The sequence below is a fragment of the Aphelocoma coerulescens genome, chromosome 3 (genome assembly GCF_041296385.1).
Source record: "Aphelocoma coerulescens isolate FSJ_1873_10779 chromosome 3, UR_Acoe_1.0, whole genome shotgun sequence".
In the NCBI taxonomy this organism is placed as follows: domain Eukaryota; kingdom Metazoa; phylum Chordata; class Aves; order Passeriformes; family Corvidae; genus Aphelocoma; species Aphelocoma coerulescens.
In genome coordinates, this window is record NC_091016.1 from 110,255,419 (window position 1) to 110,278,463 (window position 23,045).

Below are 23,045 nucleotides of genomic sequence, written 5' to 3' on the forward strand. Positions count from 1 at the left end.
AAAATCCCTTAAACCCTCTCTACATTAAAACTACTCTATGGGAGTAGTGTACATGAAATGCATAGATTATTCATGCTGATTATTTACTTGCAAAGCCTTGACAGCAGCCAGGAAGGGAACTAGAAATGCTCTGTGTCTTTCAAAGCCAAGAATGTGGATTTTCTTGCTGTTCAGCCCCAATTCTCCCACTTTATCTCATGACTCAGCTTCCTGATGCAAGGGTTTGCAATTACAGCTTGCCTGATTAGCTCCCCAAACTGTGTGCTCTGGTTTCTAGACTTCGCATGCAATTTTGACAAATGTATGGATTATATAAATTCACTTTCAAGAAGCATTTTGTTGTTCTGTTTTGTGAGTTTTCTTGCTGGTAAACCCTAATGACCTGAATATTTAAGCCACCTGGAAGCCAAGACACAAGAGCCAGCAATAGGGCAGGCCAAGACTCAGTTCTCCTCTTAAAAAAACCTTCAGTTGTTTGTTTAGCCCACGTAAGAACCTCAGTGAAGAAAGGATGCCTCAAGCAAGCTACCTTCAAGAGACACCACTGATCCAGGCCCTGGGTTTCCATCAGCTGGGCTCAGAGACAGCTTGCAAGTAGGCATTGCCTGCTGTCAGGGGGTTAGTGCTCCACGGGAAAAGCTGTAACTAAAGAGCAGAGGAAAGTTCCTCCCGTTTGTGCCTGTGACCAAAATAATCTCTCCCGGTCCAGTCAGCTCAGCCGGAGGAAAGGCCCCGGGGCTTACAGGGTCTCTGCTTCCTGTTTTTCTCTTTGCGGAGTAAATGGATTTCTAAGGTCTCCAGAGACATGAACCTCAGATCTGAGCATCCCTGAACTTTTGACAAGTTTGGATTCAGTCTGGGATGCAGAGATTTCAGGACAGAGGTACTTTTAATACTATTTATCCTCAGAAAGCTCTGCTCGTCCTCCTGCACTGCACCACACAAGGCCTGCAGAGTGCTGCTGTCCCCGTGAGCCAACATGCCGTGTTCAAAGGGAGGGTGAATCCCAGCCTGCCGAGCAGCTGGGCAGGTTTTCTTTGCCACTGTGTGTTACAAGAATCACAAAACTGTGCCTGTGTAAGGGAGGTCTGTCTTTGGCAAACTCCGGTTACATTCTGGAGGTAAGCTGGGGAAATAGCAGCTCTTTTGTGTCTCCCCTTCCCAGCTATGGGTGAAACATCAGTAATACATTTTAGCATTCAAAATAAGTAATTTCCTCTAAAAGTCTTGGTTTTATTAAATTTCCATTAGGCTTCTCTTTATTTTTAGATGTTTGATTTAGGGGACACAATCTTTATTAATGGAGATGTCAAAATTAGTGGTCTGGTCTGCTGGGGTGGCCCAGCTCACTCAGGAGCTGAGATGGCTACATGCCACTCAAGTCAGGGCCATCCATTGGGTGGATTTCCCACCCATGACAGCGGGTCGGAGGGTGGATCATGGGACGGCTCGGAGGTCTAAGCCACATCCCCCTGGGTGGTTCTGAGACCCAAGTTACCTCCTCCTGGTCTAGAAAGTTCTCTCTTTCTCAGTTGTTCATTGGTTCCCTGCTGTGACTCCCGCCTCCCTGTTTTCCCATTGGTTCGCGTTTAATGGTGTCCTCCCCCTTGGTTGTACTCCATTGATTGCTTCTCTTTTCCCCGCCTTGTTCCACCCCCCCTTAAAAGGCCATGCACGGCTTCCCTTGGGGCCCTTCCTGGTCCCTGGACCCTCTGGCAGTAAGCCTGTGTTGGAACCCACACCAGAGGCCCCTCTCTATTCCTTTACCTCCGGGCTGACGCGAGCCCAGGCACGGGCTGCCTGTCGTGCCTCCTCTGAGGAGGAAGCAGCACGCGCGTCCAGCTTGCGCCCTGCTTTGCCACCGAAGGTGTTCCCTGAGGACGTCATGGAAGTGACTCTGCGTCCCTCTGACCGAGGGCACACCAGAGCTCGACCCTTTGGAGCCAGCCTGCGTCACTGGTGTGATACATAAAATGGAACTAAACCACTGTTTTTTTGTGTTAGTATTTGCTGCTGTCTCAAGAGATAGTGCAAGTCAGTGGAACCAGATTGTTTGGCCTCATGCCATAACTCTTTAGCCACAATTCATATGCTATTCAGTTAGCCTTTTGCTCCAAGTGGCCATTAAATGCTGATTGTTTAAAACTAAGAATTAAGATCATTATAATTCTCTTTGGAGCCTCATGGAAAAAGGCCACCTTGATAAATGCATTTTTCAAGCTCTTTAGCCTGAAAAGGAGCCTTTTTCCCTTAGAAAATAAGGTCTGGATAACCATTTTAAATTTCTGCTATTTTTTTTATTAGTGTTTTGTGGTCTGAGATGATGAGGTTGATGTCAGGTGTGTGTCCTCGCTTGTCCCAGTGGCTGCACTGGTGCAGGCATAAAAGTGAAGCCTGCAAAGGGCAGTGTGGGCAACTGGGCTACCTGGGGTTTTGTCCATCCCAGCTAATGTCCTTCCATTTATAATTTTGGCCACACATCCCCTGGAAATGTTCAATGTGGTGATGCCAAATGGTGCTTGCAAGTGCTGTGGCAAGGCTATGTGTCAAATCCAGCTTTCTAGCCAGGAGTGCTGGTGCCAGATGATGCCTGCTTGAGGTTTCCTCACACTTTTCCAATTACAGCCTTAAAGTGTGCAGGTGAGGTTTGGGCACCCCCTTGCCCCTTATGGACAATGCCACACAGTCTTTCAGTAAGCTCCAGCTACAGGGTAGCCAAAAGTATGTGCAAGTTCCTGGGTGCAATCTCAGCAGTACTTGTGGTTTCATGGTGTTGTGATGCCTCCCCACTGAGTTCAGGGAGAAATGACTTCTGAGACAAGGGAAAGCAAGGAGCTGGAGCCTTCCTCTGCAGTTTCCCAGGATAAGTGGGCTTTCTACCTATTAAAACACCAACATTATTCTATTAAAGTAGGAAAGACTTTTTCCACCAGCTAATGTGCTATTATTTATTAATGTAAAACCACTGCACTTGTTAGTGTTATCTATTTTCCTGAAACCGGGTTTTTTTCATCTCAGAGGGTTTACTTGCACCTCAGGATTTGTTGCCTGGGACCAAAACCAAATCCTTCTGGGCAAGACCATGTGCAGCACAACCTTTACCATGCCTGGGGTAGGCATGGTCTGAAACTGAGCGTGGACATCTCACCACTGCAAGCACTTCTCCAGAGGTGAACTGCAGAGCCTGCAGAGGATACCCAAATACTGACACAGAAAATCACTTGTGGAAGCCCCAGATCAAGACATTTGGGTCTTTTGAAAGAGACCTGCCTTTGCCATGACTGCTTACACTGTGTTGGTGTTGAGTGTCCTAAGACAATTTCACTGCTGGTGAACTCATTGGGGAGATGAAAGGCTGAAGAGATGGATGCTATAGAGAGAATGGTCATGGCTCAAAATCCTCCACTAACAGCTGCCACATGCAGGCTGCTCCTTTTAGTTACATACACATCCTTATTAATTCTAGCTCAAATATTACCTCTCACCAAATCTGCAAGTTCTAGGGTGTTCCTATGTGTCACATCTTATCTCCTGCCAGCAAAAAGCTAGCAAAGGTAGTTTCTGCATTAATGCAAAGATAACATTACAGAAAATAACAGAAGCAGAAAAAAGTTAGTTTATTCATGAAGACTATACTTCTAGTTAAAACTACCAAATCTGCCCTCCAATCTGAGGTGGCATTTTCTCCTGGGCAAGGAGAAAGCAGGGATTTGTGTGTGAAGGGGTTATTTTTTTCTTATGCTTTGTGTGCTTTCTCATGCTTATTTGAGTATTCTGAATAATAACTCCACATGAACAGGGATTTAATCCTCCCAGTGTTACCTGGAAGCTAATAGCGTTGGAAGAAGGGAAACTGCCTCCTGAATAAAGGCATTAGGCATGTAGATAATGGCTTTTAGCTTTCTGGTTCCCAAACACTCTCTGTCCCTGTGGGGGTTCCATAAATCACCCTCCCCAGAGTTGGTCTCCAGCTGCTCCAGATGTGCACAGTGCTTCTGAAAGCTATCATGTACAGAACAAGTCTGTCTCACTCATGGGAGAGACAACGTTGTGGCTTCTTGCTGGAGGGGGAAGGCTTGTGCCTCCAGCTCAATGCCACATCCATAGTCTGGGAGATCCTCTCCCAAAGTCCACAACAGCCAATGCTTTTCTGGGCTCAGGAAGTGTTGGTGGACATGAAGGACAAAGCTATTGGTGGACATGAAGTCTGCTGTTGCCAGCAAAGACCATCTTGCCAAGGAAGAGCAGTGGTGTGACAGGGAGCATGTGGCTGCTTTGGTGCTCCCAGAAAGCTCCAAAGAAGCCATAGTGCTAATTTGGTTTTCACAATTAACTAACTGGATCTCTTTTGTTTGTTGCCCACCTTAACCTCTCATCAGCTAAAGTGGAGGGAGACCTAGGTCTGCTCCTGTCTCCTACATCATTAAAGGTCTTATGCTGGAAGTGCTCCTGCCCATATCTGGGGGCAGGGAACCAGTCCACATCCTCCAGTCTTCAGGTCACCTCCTCCCACACACTGTTTAACCACTTCCTGACCTGTGCTACCCCAAACATGGTCTTGCCTCTGCTGGGTGGCACCGCTGCACCAGCACAGCTGTGCTGTCCCAGTTTGGCAGTCTGGATTGTGACCAGTTCTGCACTCAGTCCTCTGTGGCTTGTGTTGAATTACCTCGTGTAATTTTTGTTAGGTAGTGGCATATTGATCTAGCAAAACACCTTGCTGGTGCCCTCAGTAGGAAAGGCTTTGAGAAGTCAGCAAAAACTAAAAATCCCTCCAGAAAAATTCAGTGGGGCAGCTCAAAAATCTTCCATCATCATGTTGGTACTTTCCCACACATGAGTTGTTTCTTCATGTATATGATGCTAGTACTGCCCTTCTGCAGACTTTTGGAATAAGCTTATTTGAGTAACCCTGCTGTGTTCTGAGGAAGACAGGGAAAAGTTGGGCAGGTTTTGATGTTGGTCCTGACCTTTGTAGAAAATAGTGTCAGGAAGTGCTCAGAACAAGCCTCCCCTGGTGCTAATGACTCCACAGTGGGGGCTTGGTGCTGGAGGCATAAAGGGAGAACCAGGAGGAGAGCAGCAGGGGGCACGGAAGGGGAGGCTGATGATGTGCCATGTCTGTTTGCTGCCATCTCTTAAGGCAAGCAGCAGCCTTTCAGTGTGCCACATATTTCAAGAACTGGTAGGATGGAGAAAATGGGCTCCTGTCTGGTAGCACTGGGGAATAGGTAATGGTGGATAGACACTGGGTGTACTGTGTCCATATCACCTTTCTTAGGTGAAATTTCTTCAGTGACTGCAATGGTTCCAGATTTGAGGGTGGCATTTCAGCAGCTGTGATATGTGTTAGAGCAGACACTGTGTCTGAAAGCTCCCAAGACCACACTTGCTCTTGCTCATACCTATTTCATTGAAAATAGCACTTCCAGGAAAAACACTTTTGAAATAATATATTCCAGCCACCACAACATGGAAAGGAAGTGACACAGCACACTGCACAATAAATAGGAGAGCAGATAAATCCAGGGCCAGATTTATGAAGCAACTGTTTTCAACAGTCTAAAAGTAGTGAAAAGCATACACTAATCAGAGCAGCAATATCTCATTTTGTATTGTGCAGTCTGCTATGCAGTGGCTGAACAGGTAAAAACTGGACAGGTAAAAATACTTAGGGGCACTGCCACAGTATGGGGTGGCATGGCCCTCTGTGCCTTTTGCAATAGCCCTAGTTCCTCCAGGGGTTACTTGTTCACAGGGCTGCTGGGGTCCTGTTGCAGATGCAGCTTTGAGGATGCACACAAGCACATCAAAAGTAAACAGCTCGCTGAGGAACAAACTCTGGGGCTCAAGCAGATGCACATATAATGGAGTTGGGCACCTATATAGGATTTTTCAGGAAGGGCACAGTGCTGCAGGTGGCATGGGAAGCCCTGACAGTCTTATTTCAACTGCTGTTGAATTATTCTTATAATTTTTTTGCCTCTAAGTGTTCCCTACTACTCCGCAAGGTCATAATTATTTACCTTGCAAAGGCTAATTAAGGGTTGATTAGCCCAAATGTGCCATTTGTTTGGGAAATAGGGAATGTTTCTTCATATTGGAGCTAGGTATCATTAGCTCTAGAAATTGGAAGAAGGTACCAATTTCTTTCAACTAATCAAAATAAACAGGAGATGATTCCTTTGACTATTGATGTAGCTCATAACTCTAAAGGGATTAAATTATGGATGCCTCAGAATGCCACCCCGATATCCTTCTCAGCAGGGCTGCTCTGGATCTGTTCATTGCCCAGCCTGGGTTGATACCAGGGGTTGCCCTGACTCAGGTGCAGCACCTTGCACTTGGTCTTGTTAAACCTCATGAGATTCCCACAGTCCCACTTCTTGAGTCCAGGTCCGTCTGGATGGCATCCCATCCCTCAGGTGTGTCAACAGCAACACTCATCTCTGTGCCATCTGCAAACTTGCTGAGGATGCACTTCAGCCCTCCATCTACATCATTAATGCAGATATTAAATAACACTGGCCCCAGTATGGATCCCTGAGGGACACCACTGGTCACTGATGCACATCAGTGCATCTGGGCTGTTGACCACAGTCCTCTGGATGTGACTGTCCAACCACTTTCTTATCCACCCAACAGTCTATCCACTCGATCCATCTCTTTCCATCCAGAGAGGAGTGTTGTGGAGGACCATGTCAAAGGCTTTTTATCCAGGTAAAATCCAGGCTGGTAGGATGTTACTGGTCCTGGAGCTGTACAGATGCATGGGTACAACTCTGCCTCCACCCTACTCCAGAGCAGGAGTGCATACATTTACAAAGGGCTGGAAATAGATGTGAAAATTTGGATCTGCTCCTCCCACAGTGCCTGCTCTTCCTAAAGCCATTGACAGGATGGACTCACATCCCTTACCTGGTCACTAATAAAACAGTCCTGATGAAATAAGTAATTGAAAATGTGGGTTTCCCTCTGTCCTTCTCCACTACTGTTATAAGTGTGAAAGGACCCCATTCCCATGGATTTTTTCCCATCTGCTAGCACCCATTTCAGGACCCACCCAGGGCATGGGCCTATGTGCTCACCCTGTAAGGGTAGCTGCAGGGAGCTGGAGGAATCAAATCCTGAACCATCTTGAGTGGAGACACAAATACCCATTTCACATTCCTATTGAAACATTAAATCACTAAATGCATCCTCTCTCAGTTCCTTCCTCTCTTTGGGTGATTTTCAGACAGAGGAGATGCTGAGCTGTAAACAACATTTTTTTCAGCATTATCTCACTCCATAAATGGTTATTTTGGCTTCACTGTGGCAGGTTTTATTGTGTGATTAGGCTGACAATGTGCTAATGCTATGCCCTAGACCTTCCACATTCCTTACACAGAATTTACACATAGAGAAAAAAAAAACCAACCACAAAATGAGGAAGCACTTTCTGTACTGGAAATTTTGACCCATCTCCATGCCTCGTTTTGCAATGTCACTCTCTGAACATCTCCTAAGACATTTAGTAGACTCTGAAGGTCATTTGCTTCCCTCCATACCTGCAGCCCCAGGTGATGAAAGCAAAGGAGGGCTGTCACTGGAGCAAGGCAAATGTGAAATGCAGCCCCCCCCTCCACAAGGCAGGGCACAATGTGAGTGCAGGCCCAGCGGCTTTGCATCGCTCACCACTGGCAGTGGTTCAAAGGCAGAGGTACGTGGGGATTCACTGTGAGCTGGTCTGAGTCTGTGTTCCACTTTGCATCCACAGGTTTTTCCAGATATTGCAGGAGCTGAGGGCTCCACCACCCACCCAATGCATGAAATAGAGATATAATTTATTGAAGCATAGTTATTCCCCTTTTCATATGTTATGCTAGTATTCAAGTGCACTGAGGGAAGCATGTCTGTGCTTGGGGGATGAATGCCATTCAGTGCACTGATGTGGTTATGTGCAGTTCCTCATGTAGACAAGTCCAGATTGTCCTTCTCTGGATGAGCAAGCTTTGACCGTCCCTGGGTGTCACTGAAGAACCTTGCCTATGAAAGAGCTGTTTATACCTACCTTGTCTCAGCAAAAGATGAGATTTGGATAGGAGGAGTACCAATACAAAATAACTAACAGTAGAACTTCTTGAAACAGTGAGAAAGAGACTTTTTGCCCATCTTTTGCCAGTGCAGGAGAGAACATACCAAGGTCTGCTAGAAAAACTCTATGCTGCCTTGCAGTTCCCCTTATGGGCAAACCTTCTGTGTGGTGTCTCCCTGCTTTTTCTGCTGTGGTTATCATCTGCTGGGTGGTTTTTTTGCAGTTGCAGGTTTGGGGAAAAAGAGCCTGTGGGGCATCCTATGACCACAGGCTCCAGCAAGTCTCAGGGCAGCAGAGACCCTTCCCCTCAGCCCACAGCGACTGAGGACCAGCATAATTTACCACTGAGAAGACTGATACAAACATTTATCTCCCCAGTAGCCTGCAGCTGCTGGTGTGGGAAGCATCTCACTTCCAGCTGATGTTAGCCTTATTAGGCTATTTTTTTAGCAATGCTAATTGACAGTTTCCTGCTTCTGATTCTCCTTTCACAATTTCCAAGGGGAAGAGAAAAGCAGGGGAAGCACCAGGGAGACCCATAAAAATCTTCAGATCTGGAAATCACAGAGATGCAGCCGCCAGGATGTAACTGGTGCTGGGTAGGGAGTGAGTGGGTGTGAGTGTGTTTTGAGACAGGTAGAAAAGAGCTGAGGGAACCTATGGGGATTTAGTGCAGAGGAAAGTGGGGGTTATCTTTGTCATCATTAAAATGATAAAGCTGCACCTCCTTTCTTGAAGAGCATCGTGCAATCTGCATCGTGCTCAAACCCTGGATGCTGTGATGAAATTTCTGGTTAATTGAATTGGGAATCTCTCATGATATTGCCAACCAGCCCTCAGTACTTTCCCCCAGCTTTCTCCAGTGTGGACATGGACCAGTCTGTGCCTGAGAAAGGATGCAGCATATCTTCCTCCAAGACTGTACCCAGCTGAAGGGATCAGTGCCTGTGCAGACAAAAGGGGAATTCACAGATGACGATTGGCATTTCATCTTATGAGCAGTTGGTTTTGACTTACGCATGATTTAATCATAACACTTAGGATAGGAGCAAATCTAATAGGAGACAGCTTATTGAGTCTTATTGCTGCTTCCTTACACACCTTGGACAACCATCTTTCAGTTTATTTTTATATTTTCCCACACGTATGCACTCAAGGGTCCATATCACTATTCCATCCCCGCTTTTGGAATGGAGATACCACCTTGACAACCAGGGACATGGGTAGGCTGGATGTGCAGGGTGCTCCCCTAGACCCCCATCTCAGGGACAGAGTGTTCTCCATGTACCTGCCCTCTGCACCAGCACAGAGGAAAAAACCTCCCTGCTGTCCTCACACCAGTGTGCCAAAAAGGACACATCCTGTGGCACTGACAGCAGCCAAGCACATTGTGAAGGTTTTCTATGTCTGAAAATGAAAGAAGTTTCTGAGGCGGAAGGGAGGTGCTGAGTCTTTCCAAGGAGAAGTCAGGACAAAACAACAGCTTGGAGCTGGATAAAAATCCCAAGCCTTCCTCAGCTAAAGCCAGATTTGAGCCTCCTTACATGTGAAATGAAAAAAAGGCAAATACACTGCTGCAAAGAAGCTAGAAAAAGAGATAGGCATTACATTTTAGCTTGACAACTATTTCTACTTCTGTGAAAATATGTAGAAAATTTTGTTAACCTGAAATTTTTATTCAAAATGTTATTGGCTAGTAAACCCACTTAATATGTGAGACATGGCCATTTTATATGTGCAGGCCATATTTTCAGGTGGTTTTTTCCCCAAAAGATGTGTGAGTGCATGTGTGCACAGTTATGGCTCTGCAGGTGTTAGTGGCCATCACTGGGAGGGGAAGGGTCTGTGAAATTGCAGGTCTCATTAAGGTAGCAGTGGGTCCAAGCCAGCAGAAAGAGCAGCCAAATGGCTTTAGGTATTAAAAGCAGCTGCAGACAAGGAGCTATTGAAAGCATTAGTCTACCTGGCCTGAGCAGAGATAAATCAGGCAGGTTAACCAGAGCTTTTCTGATACAAAAGCAGAGCAAGGGCTGGAGGGCTCCTGCCAGCAGACATGAGACAGAGTGGCCTGGAGGGAAGCAGAGCGCTGGGGCTCCTTGCAGTGCTCCCTTGTGCTCAGAGGGACGAAAGGAAAATGCCTGTTTTAGTTTGTAAGAATAGATCCAATTTACACAGGCTGCTCATCTGTCCCAGTAGTTTCCTTCCAGCCAGAGGGGTGGTGAAGGATGAACCGCGGTGCCTGTGTGGGGCAGTGCAGGCTGCATGCCCAAAGAGTGGGATCCACTGCCCAGGCCAGGGAGGAATAAATAACCCTGACCACAGCACTGGACTGCAGCCAGCAAATCACTGGAGCCTGCCGAGCCCCAAACCAGTCCAAAGAGACACTGATTGCACAGACAACCCCGTCCACCTGCCAGCTTCTTCCTTCTCCTCCTCATCCTCCTCTGCTCTGTCATTTAGGCTCCTGCTCTCTATCTCCATTGCTCCTGGTCAGTGAAATTTGGCCAACATCAGCTATACATAAAAAAATACTGAAAAAAGGAATTCCACTGTTTGTCTGGAAAAGGAGAGCTTATCCACTGGGGCTGGGACAATCAGCAACTTTCCAGCAATAGAGATCTTAGGGGTGTTGCATGAGTCCAGGATGCCTCGAGGACTTAAAACCATCCAGTTGCAGATTCAGTTTGTTTGTGCCTTTTACCATTTCTTTCTGAATCCTGCAAAACTGCCCTCCAGGTAACTAGGTAACTAAACACCAGAGATTATAAAGTGGTGTGTTTAAAACATTCCAAAATTAGCTTTTCTGCAGTCCAGATGGTGCATCATGAATGCTTAATGGCATGGTATAAAGACTTTATTGGCACTCGTGAGGGATGATCTGAACAGCTGACTTTGTGCCTCTTCCCTCTGTGCGTAATGCATCTGTTGAAGCCCATGCCAAAAACCACATCCCCCCACTTTGTATTTCATGCATGTGTGTGTGTACATACAATTACTAAATGACAGTAGATAATATTGAAAGAAAATCTCGGCAAGCTACACTTTACACTTGTTATCTTGAATATTCAGTTAACACTCTGTCTCCCTCCCTTGTGCTGACTTCTGCTCATTAACTGTTCTGATCTCCTGCAAGTCCAGGTCCGACACTGGGGTAAAGCAGTGTGGTGGTTGTGTTGTGGGGTCTGGTCCTTGCTGTGCTTCCCATTTCCCAAGGGATTTTCAGACTGAAACACTGAGACTGATGAGCCCTAGGGTGGGTTGCTAAGCTTGGAACAGAAACCCTGGCTTGAACCAGGGTTCAAGCTCCAGCAGGTCCTCCTACTTCCACACAAAACTTCTTCCCATCCACCAGAATAATCTAAGCCCCTTACAACAAAATAGCTTCTTCCAAGGACTACTGAAGTACTCTCATAGCATCAATATTCACATCTCTCTTTTTTGACATTAGTATACCCCTTATTTTCTTGTTTTCTCTTCCAAACAACATCACAGAGGACCAGGACAAGGCACAGCAGTCCTGGGAAGGCAGTGGTGTTGCCCAGCATGTGCTCAGAGCAGGGTGCCAGCAGGTTTAGCTCTGCCCTGGCCAGCAGCTGGCACAACAGAATCCCAGACTTCTACAGTTCTCTGAACACCTCCACGAGAGACACACTGATGAATAATGAGACGTGACTGTCTGGGAAATGCTTTGCAACACTGCTCCAAGGAACATTTCTGGAATGAAATCTACATGAGGCCGCTGGAGAATGAAATAGGCAACCCTCTCTCTGCTATACTCATCAGCATCAAGGTTGCAGCAAGTCAGGTGGAGCATATTCTTGATGCTCTGCATCTTCTTGGAGGAGAAGAAAGAGAGCAGCAAGCAGCCTGGCACAGAGCAGAGCACAGCTTCTTAAAAGTGTGCATTGTGCTCGGGAACTGCAAGTGAGCAAGCACAAAAGTGTATAAAGCAGGGAATGTTGGACGTTGGCCCTTTCCAGTGAGTAAGGAGCTGGATTTCTGCATCTCTGGTAGAAGGAGAAGCTCAGAGCTGAGCTGGACTCAAGTGCTTTGGGCCATATGGTCATGCCTGCAGCAGTGTAGCAGATGTGATTCACCACAGCTGGTGCCACGGTGATGGGTCACACAGAGCCCAACTGCTGCAGATTTATGTCACTGGCAACAGAGGGAGTATCACTGGTTATGTGATGCCCACAAAATGTTATCTACTTTCTTTATGTTTACAGTGGGTTTTTTTCAGTATGCCACATAATACTGTCATTTATGGAGAGATAAAATAAAATCTATTTGATCAAATAGCTTCTCAAGGTCACATATAAAACATGTACTCGACTAGATTTAATTGGGAGGGGAGAAACAGCCCTGCACTGCTCAGCCTCCTTGGGGTTTCCATACGTAAAGAAGATGCCTTGACAAAGTTTCAAGTCCTGCTCAGCCACAAATGTGGATCTTTTCATGTAGACATGACCCCCTCATGCTGCAGAGGCTGTTTGTCCCTTCCCTGTGCATAAGGACAGAGAGGGAGGCTTGGGGAGCCATATCAAAAAGTACGGCTTCAGCTTTGTTTTCAGTCCTGTTACAGGGTATCCATGGAAACGAGGATGACTTTACAATCCTTTTCTGGGGAAGGCACGGCATTCACTGCAATACAGTCTCTTCTACTAAAATTTTGCAAAATAGCTCCACAGGGCAACTGTTTTTTATCCAAAAAGCCTGCAGTACACCTGGTTGGAGAGAACTAGCCACTTTTAACCATCCCATGAACCTGGCATTTCTCAGCAGATCTGTGGATCCTGCTTTCCAGATGGATTTCATGGGAGAGGAGGGCAGCCAGCATCCCCTGCTGACACCAAACCCCTTCACAAAGTGCTTGGGGGTGGAGGCAGGCAGTGGTTGAGAGGTGGGCAAGGGTCAGTGGAGGCCCTGGGGCAAGGGGTGCTGGGGGAAGGCAACCAGACCAAATACTCACCTGGCTTCAGGAGCAGGACTGGTTTGGGGATGTCAGGGCTAAAGATGGCTGGCATGTGTCAGTATGTGATGCCAGGGGTCTGACAGGGAAATTTTGTTCTGCCTAGAGATGGAAAATCTCTGCAAGTTTTGAAGGCTTAAGGGGGTAAATATTTTTTTAAAAACCCACCAAATGTGGGAAATTAAAATAATTTCAGTAGTTATGCTGCTTATCAGAATGATTGGGCTTTTAATTCTTTAAGGGTGAAAATATGATATATGCTGTTGGCACAGCAAAGGAGCTGATGGATACATTCACAAAGCTGAGTTTCAGTTTTTTACTTTCCAACGATGAGAGACATGACCACTACATGCTGAGGTACTTACATATGTTGCCTACTAATATATTTCTAACTTAAGGAAAATAAAACACTGAAAATTAAAAGGAGTCATCTAGCTGTTTTTTAAGCAAGAAAGAAGGCTGTGTAATACAAGTCATCAACAGATTGAAGAGAATAGAGCAAAATCTTGAAAAATTAACATTTGCTCTCTCTCTCTGTAGTCTCTATGAGGCAGCTGACACAACAGCAGCCAAGACCAGCATTACATTAGGTATTGAAGCTGAGTCTGTAAGCATTTTCATTGCTCAATACCATGAAGTTTTGAAACAAAAGACCTTCATTTGAAATATTTTAGTTATTGAAAGCATTTTAAAGAGCTGAGAATGGCAGAAGTCATGTCATGTTTAACATCTCTCTAACCTTCACTGTTCACTCTGAGCAAAATAAATTTACAAGAATGTTTCTTCTATATTTCTTCTATAAGTATACAGTTTTCCATATCAGAAAAAGATAAGAATTAAACAGGAATTTTTTTTTTCTCCCAAGTCCTGCTTTTTTTCCAGTCTCCTGTGTCTCAGCTGGCTCCTGATCCTCCCACATTAGAGTCCCTAGACTGGATTTTCCTGTTGATCAAGGGAATGGGGTCTTGTAACCAGATATATCATAGTTCACATTTTCAAAGCCATTACTCACTTTGCTCCTATTAGTAAGAAAAGGGATTCACACATCCAAACAACTTGCAGAGATTTGTCCCCCACAAATCTGTCGTTCTGTGCCTGTGTGCCATTACTGAATAAAGGAGAAGGATTTGCTTTGGATTGTTTGTTGCTCTGGCTTCCTATGGAAATCTGTCGCTCTACTTGCAGGTCCTCCTAGTCCAGCTGCACACCTGGTGACCACTTTCTCCAGTACTTGGCTCCTGGGCTCTGGTGGGCAGTGGGGACACAGGATAGACAGGGCATGTTCCTGGGCATGTCGTGGCTCTGTGGGCTGGTGGCACTGACCTCCTCTTGCGAGAGAGGGATGGGTTGGAAAGGGCATCAGGCTTCATGACCCCAAGACAGGATGTGACCCACTGGGTCTAGGTGCCTGAGCCTCTGCCATCCCCCTTTGCAGGACTGTTGCCAGAGCAAAGGGATTATATTGCAATCCCTCCCATTGGGAATCTCTTTTCTGTGAGGAATCATGCTCATTAGCCAGGCAAAAATAAAGATGCTTAAAAAGAGATCACGTTCTTGGACTCCTGTGAAATCCCATCTGATGGCAAGTTTCTTAGGTGGGTCTTTTTCCTCTGAGGCACTGCTTAATTAAAGGTGAACCCCACTGCTCCCCAGCCAGGCTCCCTGAAAACAAAAGACAGGCAGCTGGGTGGGCACTCCCCTGCTGCAGCCTTGTGCCAGCCCTACTCCCAGCTCCAGCAGCACAGCTGGGACTCCCCGGTGCTCACTGGTGTCTATCTCTTCCCAGCCCCCCAGTCACAGCATGGGAGAGACAGGCAGAGCAGGGAGAGTCACCCTTTCTGGTGTTCTTTTTTGTCAGGGCTGTCCCCAAGCACCCAACATTACATCACAAACCCCGCTGTAAAGTTTTGCCCCACCTGAAGAAGATTATTTTCCTTCTCTCTGGGTCATTTTGGTGGACCTGGTGGCTCAGAACAAAACAAAGCAAAGCAAGGAATAGGAGACAGCACCAAAACCACAAAAATCTGCACTTCTCTCCAAAGCAGACTATCTTCTGCAGGCTTTCATCTGCACAAAACTCCCTTCCTTGCATCTGATGTCGGATTCAGCAGCCAGACAGCAGTACAAAGAGGCTAGACTTGATGTTTGTTTGGTGGCTGCACAGAGCCCATGGAAATGTGTCTGAGTTTCTTTTTTCCTCCTATTCAAAGCTTTACCTCCTGGTGAGTCACCAGAGGACTGGCTGAAGGAGTGCATCATGCATAATTATTTGGAAAAGCAATCTGACATACTAACTCCTGTCACAAAACGTGTAATTTATAATATACAGAAGGACAAAACGCAGCATAAATGCTTTAGAAGATTCCTTGCCTCATTTAATTCTCTCATTGCAGATTTAACCAGGAGGCCAGGAAGATACAGAACTTAACTGGCACTTCCAGAACACAGACCCTGGTGATTTCTGAGCACCTGAGGAGTGGTGGAGTGACTGGGAGGAAGCAGTTGCTTCAGTCCTTCCTTCTCTCATCAGCAAGCACCAGGAGGTGTGAAATGACACCCACGGAGATCTGGGATCAAAGGTGCTCTGTTTCCCTCAATAACCCACCAGGTAAATGCAGAAGCTGCCTTCCTGAGGAGCTGCAGGAAGGCAGTGTGTAAGTGGAAGATGTGCAGGTTCACCCACATTTCCCTTTGTCTGGGGTATCTCTATGGCACAAAGCAAATTCTCCTTTGGTTTTCTCTGGCGAGGAGATTCATCCCTGCAGGGCAACATGGCAGAACAGCATTCCCCAGTGAACCTTCCTTGGCCAGACACTTGCTACTGTGGTGGTTCCAGTGCTCTAATGAGGGCTTATTCTGCAGGAAATAATTGGTGTTTTGATTTTGAAAGGCAGCAAGGAAATCAAGGCAGGCAGTAACACAGAAATATAAAAATTAAATAAAATGTCAGCCTTTTAGATTGCCTTAGCTGGCCACATCAACCATTCTCTGTTGCCTCTCCTCCCCACATAGGGATCCAGCTCTCTTATAGTACAGCATCATTTGGGCTGTGGGTCCTCACACACTTTACGTTCTCCGGTGGGAATGTGGTCAGAGTGATCAAAGACCTGATGCAAATTTGCCTATTCCTCCCTCCCCTGATTTATACAATTTATGAATACCCCCCACCTTGAGGCCAGAGGTGCCTTTCCCTCCCTTCCACCCAGGGAAAGTCTCTGTTTGTCTGTAAACCAAGTGTAGGACTGGTGTCAGGCTGAAAACCAAGAAGGATGAAGGGGAAAGAGAAGTGAAGGCTGCAGCTCTGGTGCAGCATGGGCTGGGAAGGTGATGGCCCAGGGCACCATGGAGCTTGGTGCAGTTTATGATGGTTTTGCATCTCGGGGACTTTGCTGATGAATGTGAAGATGCAAGTGAAAAGAGTTGTTTCCAGGACAAGAGAATTTGCTAGTAAAAATGTCCATTTTTCTAAAATGCTGGGTGCCTTAAATGTCCTGGGGAGAGAACGTGTTGATAGAATGGTGGGACCTCTCCCTATCACACATGGTTTGTTTGCAGAGTGCCACTCCAAGGGAGGGCAGCTCTCTCCTGGATGCAGAGGTGGGAAGGGTTGTGAGTCACCATTTGCCTTTCACACAGAAAGCTGGTTGTCACCAGATTCACATTAGAAAAGAAGAAAATAAAGCAAAAGTCCACTTGTGACAAAGGTTGGTTGCCAGTGGGTTGTGGTGGAGGATGGATGTGGAAGATCAAGGATGCGCAGGAGGAGCATTTGATGAGAAGTGGATGGAGAACACACATCATCATTTCTCCCAGATCCCATCACTGAAACAGGAGAGAGACTTTTTCCCAAGCCTCCCAAGGCATTACAATCCCTGCACATCAGCTCCATGTTACTTGCTGCAGTGCAGCACACGGCTAAAGTGCTGCCAGACACCCCATGTGTGCTTCATGCATGAGCAAACCTGCAGAGGCTCTCCCCAGAGCCCAGGGTCCCGATTTGGGCAGCCCCCACCTTTGTGAGGAGACTCATGGCATGCAGGGGAATACTGTGCAGGAGAACCCTGCTCCATACAGAGAGTCCTGTGCATCCCCAGTAAGCAAAACAGTAGTGGGGTTTGCTTCCCTCATTGCCACACAGAGTTTACATTGCTTGTTAAGACAGGTCTGGTTAGACAAATCATTTATGTCTTTCACTCAGTGTTTTCATAAATAGCTTCAAATGGCCATTTGGCAGGTTGGTGCTGCTCTACATTCATTGGGAAACAGCTCAGTCCACCTGGCAGTGTCCTCCTGCAGCCCATCATCCCTGGGAGGAGGTTGAAGCTCCTGCCCTTGTGCTGCAGCAGGGATGTACACCAGCCAGTATTGCTCTGGGGCTTTTGGGGTGCCTATGGTCTGGCTTGCCAGCCTGTCCACTACTGAATGGCATTACTGTGTCAAGTCATGCTCTCTGCTCTGAGCTCCTCCAAAAGTCACCTTACCCAATGGCATCTCCAGCCAAATTAAAGGGTAACTCAACCTGCCACCAGTTGCTGGCTGTCAGTTGGCAAGGCCTACTGGGACAAAAGGCTGTAGCCTTAAAGCCACTTAAGAAAAATTATGGTGTCTCTGGCTATTTAGTATAATAATAATACAGAAGAGTGAGAGTGGGTGCTGCAGCAGTGCAAGTTTTGCCAGCGCTCATCTGTCAGAGCCCAGCTGGATGGTAGCAGCACAGTGCAGAGTAAAATGCCAATCCTTCGGGCTCCTCTGAGCCCTGGGAAGCAAAGTAAACCCCTGCAAGCACAGAACAATGCCCATGCCATGATGAACAGCTGCAAATGAGGAAAGAGCTTTGCGTGAGCTCGGCCATGAGCACAGCTGGATGTATGTCCACAGCATCAGGGCTACCCCGGCTGACAGACACAGCTGCTGCTGCCTTGCCAGGCTGGAGCTAACAGCTATTATTCCTCACTGGAATAGCAGGGCAGTGTCATGAGTGCACTGAGGCAGAGGGCTGAGTGGAGATTTCCCTCAGAGTCTCAGTGTGTGAAAAACCACTCCTCATCCATATCACATACACCTTTGCAGCCCTTGGTACCCAAGGGGCAGTAGCGATCATGTTCTTCTTATGATGAAGAGTTCAAGGACAAGCTCCAGGCTGGTTCCTGCCAGTGCTTCCCAGCAAACTATGTCCTGTAATTTGAGGAGCATAGGAGTTTTGATTGATAGAAAACACAGCAGGTCAGCTGTCACCTTCAGAATTGAGCAGAAAAATAAAGAGGCAAGGCATTTTTTTCTGGTTTTTCTTCTTTTACATTTGACATCCTTGCTTGTATCAGAAGTAGTGTGGCCAGCAAGGCATAGGCAGTGATTGTCCCCCTGTACTCAGCACTGGTGAGGCTGCACCTTGAGTGCTGTCTCCAGTTCTGGGCCCCTCACTTCAAAAAGGACATGGAGATGCTGGAGCAAGTCCAGAGAGGAGCAACAGAGCTGGTGAAGGGTCTAGAAAAGATCTCTTATGAGGAGCGGCTGAGGGAACTGAGGTTTAGCCTGGAGAAAAGAAGGTTCAAGGGAGATCTTATCACTCTCTACAACTCCCTGAAAGGAGGTTGTGGCCAGGTAGGGTGATCTGGTTTGGCCAAATTTAGAAATATATCCTCTGAGAGAAGGCAAGTCACAACCACCCCTCCCCCACCAGGTTTGGGAAAAATAAATTTTCCTCGAAGGAAAGTGAAGGAAATAAAAACTATTTATTAACAAACACATGGGAAAGGAAAATAATGCTAAATAATAAAATCTTTCACTGTGGACAAAAAACCTGGGAAAGTGTTAGAGTCCTCCCTTTGGCCTCCTCGGAGCTGGGGCTTGGCCCAGGGCCAGGCCCTCTGTGCTCGGTGGAAAGTCCTCCCGATGTGCTCTGATATTGTAGCAGTCCAGCAGAAAAGGGAGAAAATCTGAAATTCCAGGGAAGGAAAAAAAAAGTTCAACTCTCAGTCTCTCTCCAGAGAAAAAGAAGCTGAAAAACTGGCCAAAAGCTGACTGGGAAGCCGCAAGCCGGGCGCTTCCTCACTCCCCTGCCGCAACTGAGAAAAAAAAAAAGTCGCTATCTCTGTGTGACCTTGAACAAGCTGCAAACTGCTTTGAAAAAGTTTTGCTCAGTTTTTCCTTCCCCCTCTCAGGCTCAGTTTAAAGGCATAGAAAGTCACAAAAATGAATTTCTGGGCATAGGGCAGCGATATGGGATACACATCATAAAGTCACCCCAAGACATTGGGGTTGGTCTGTTCTCACAAGTAACAAGAGACAGGGTGAGGGAAAATGGCCTCAAGTTGTGCCAGAGGTTTACTTTGGATATTAGGAAAAATTTCTTCACTGAAAGAGTTGCAAAGCATTGGAACAGACTGTCCAGGGAAGTGGTAGAGTCACCACCCCTGAGAGTGTTCAAGGGATGTGGCACTTGAGGACATAGTTTAATGGTGAACATGGTGGTGGTGCTGGGTTAATGGTTGGACTTGGACATCTTTTCCAATCTGAACAATTCTATGATTCTATGATTTTGGTTTATGTTTCTCTTGCTACAGAGGTGGTGTGCAGGTGCACATGCTGATACTCCTATGACAGGCACCTGTTGCCCATGCACTGGGCTGTCTGAATCCCCTACCTGCATTCTGTGCATCACTCTCAGTCTCCATAATTTTTTTTTGCTTTAGGAGCTTTTTTTCACCTTTCTCTCCCTCATTCAAGGAGCCTTCTCCCCTTGGACTTTTGAAGGTGATTAGACTATTTCGTGAATCTTGAAAAATCAGTGGAGACTCCTTCCACTCAATAGAGACCACTTCCAGTCGAAAAGAGCCAGGTGTCAGAGGGCTTCCTACCAGGGAAGACCCACACTCAGCCTTCCCCTGTGTAGCGGGTTCAGTTCGTAACCAGGCAGAAACACCAATTAAGTGTAGTGGTTTGGTTCAAAATATCCATTACTTACTTATTTTTCTTCTGTGAGAATTAGGAGAAAGCAAAGCAGGCACAAAACTTAAAATAATATAAAGAAGTTTATTAACAGACCTAAAATAAAGAAAAAAAAGTCTGACTAAACCTTCAGAACACTTCTCCTCCCCCCAGCTTTCTCCCTTCTCCCACTGACAATGTAAAAAGACAACCCTTGAGATTTCAGTCAGTTTACCACCTCTATAATTTTTTCAGTTTACTTAGGGAGAGGAGTCTCTCTTGCTCGTGCTATGGAGACATCTCCACAAGAAACAGTTCTCTCATGGCTTCAATGTCACAGCAGGACAGCCGCCTGGGTTCGTTCTCTGCTCACATGTGAAAGTCCCTTCCCTCGACTTACAGCTTTCCCCACAACTGCTTTTGAGGGTCCAATCTTGAGCTACTGGGGTACCACTTTAAGGATGAGCTTTTCAGAAGCAAAGGTTCTCTTCACCTATCTCTGGGAGCATCTTCATCTCCAGAAACAGAGGTCTTCTTCTTCCCTGGGAGCAAGGGTCCTCATAATTTTCATCTCTGTTCAAGCTTCTCATCAAATCACAGCTACTTCAACATTTGCTCATTTCAGCACAGGTACTTTTTGCTCATGATTGCAATTTGAACGCTCCACCCCCCCATGCTTTCATGAAATTACAACGGGTATTCTGATGTATCATAGTCCATCACCATAGCTTTACAACAGAATTTCAGCTTCTAGGCTTGAAGCATCTCCTCTTTCTTCTCCCTCAGGGTTTCAGCTCTTCCTTCTTTACTGACTTTGGTGTCTCTATGGTGTTTTCTTCACTTGCCTCCACCTTCCCTCTTCCTCTGACTCGGGAGAGGATTGATGTCTGCAGGCTTCATCTATTCTGGAGGAAACTTACAGCACTAAAAGAGTTCATCTCACCCAGCCCCGCAGCTGGAATTCGCTTATCGCTGTTGGTCGCTTATCGCTGTTGCTCACATGATCTTTGCCGGGCAGTGGCCTCAGATGAATCTTCAGCCGCACTGGAGGCAGTGGGAGCCGGGCTGTGCCCCTGCACGGAGCCGGGCTGTGGGGCTGGCCCGCGCTGAGGGGCTGTGGCTGGAACAGGGCCCCACGGCTCCAGGATGGCTGTCTCCCGGCCAGCCCGGGCCGAGCAGGGCCCAGCCTGGCCCCGCTGGGCCATGTGGGCTCCCCAGTTACCTGTCCAAAGGCCGGAAGCAAGAGAGCTTTCCCAGGCTCTGCTCATTCTTAAATGTGGATCACAGAGGTGTGTCAAGCTTCTTAAGTGGCTTAAAAAACTTGCCAATATTCAAACTAGCCAGTTGATTGGTTCTGTGGAGTCATAGAGGAAGCTGTAAGCACCTCTTTGCAAGAGAATCACTTCCGTGGCTGAAGCCCTCTTTACTAAAACCCCAACTATACTAAACCATGACACCCTAGGACCCCAGATGGCTGCCTGGGGGCTGCTGGCTGACCTACACTGCTCAGAAGTGTCTTTAGCTCTTGCTCTGCACAACCCATGTAGCCAGGCAGGGGAGTGGATTGTGCAGGAGAGGGCACAACCACTCCCCAAAAGTCTCCAACAGAGCTGTGCCAGCTCATGCCACTAGTGAGCCATCTGGGAATCACTGGTGTGAAGGGAATGGCTCAAGGTGCTCCTCTCCCAATTACTAATCGTGGGGTCACTGCTGAGTCAGAGGCAATATTTAAGGATTAGGAGTCATGCCTGCCATGCAACAGTACCTGCTGCAGGCTGCCTGCTCCTGCCCTTGGGATCAAGAGGGTAGTTACATGCAAATAAGGGAATCAGGGAGACAGCACCTGCACTGATGTCAGGGGGCTATGTCATGATGTATGTGGGAAAGTTGTCTACATGACACAAATAAAAAACATCCTCCCTGACAGATAACACAGGCCTGAATTTAGATCACAGGGATGCTGCTCTGCTTTATTGAATTGGTCAAACAATTTACCTAATTTTTCATTTTCAAGACCACATACATCCCATAAGAATTTAAATATCGCCAAGGAGCTAATACCATATGTGAGGTTTAAATATAAACTGTTGGTAGCTGGTAAGAAAATCAAGGAAATAAATAAATTGAAAAGGCATGTGTTAGTGAAGAAATTTTTAGAAGACTTAAAACCAAAAATGGTCCATGAGCAAAATTAACCTGGTGTGTCTGATCCTGGACTGAGGAACTTATGAGGGAAACAAATGTTTTGGTCTGTACAAAGTAAACTCAGTCACAAGCCGGACCAGAGCAATCCTTGCTGTACAGCTCTCAGCCCTGTGCCTGTGCTGTGAGCACCCCTTTGGTTAACCAAGCATCAACTGAGTGTCCTGAGTGGGATCTGCTCCCCAGCACTGCCAACACTGCGTTCAGTGGGATGTTTTCCATACTTGCTGTTATTTCCTGAATGTCCAGCAGCAGGCTGGTATGAGGGGGTCCAGAGCTGCTACTCCTTAGCTCCCAGAGAAAAGGCCAACACACCAAAGCACCCCAACCTGCAGGAGCAAGTCCTTACAGCTAGACCCAGTTTTCCTGAGTTTTAGCCCAGATCCAGTGCTCCCAGAATGAGCTCTTCTGCTTCCCTGGCTGGTGGTGCTGCTCCTAGGCATCCAGCTCCAGTCATGTCAGATCATGCCTCCCCTGCACATTTCTGGCCAGCCAGGACTTCCCACAGTTATTTTTCCAGCTGCATTATTCTGCAGAGACACCGAGGAGCTGCTTCATACTGGACATGTGAGGTCCTGTCTACGCTCCCAACAGTTACCCAACACTTTAGTTGGTCACTTGGGAACAAGAAGTAGTTTTAATGATGTTGCCCTTGTTTCTTAAAATGCACTTGTCTTTCTGCAGCTTTTTTTTCTGTCACACCACTGTCATAAGCAGGAGTTTGCTGCTTCCCAACACACCTCTCTCAGCCAGTCTCTTTCCCTGGCAGCACTTTATTTGATGAAGGTGAGGGACACGTGGACACATATTAGGAACACATGAGAAACAGCCAGAGGGGCAGTGGGTGGTCATTTTCTACATACCCCCAAA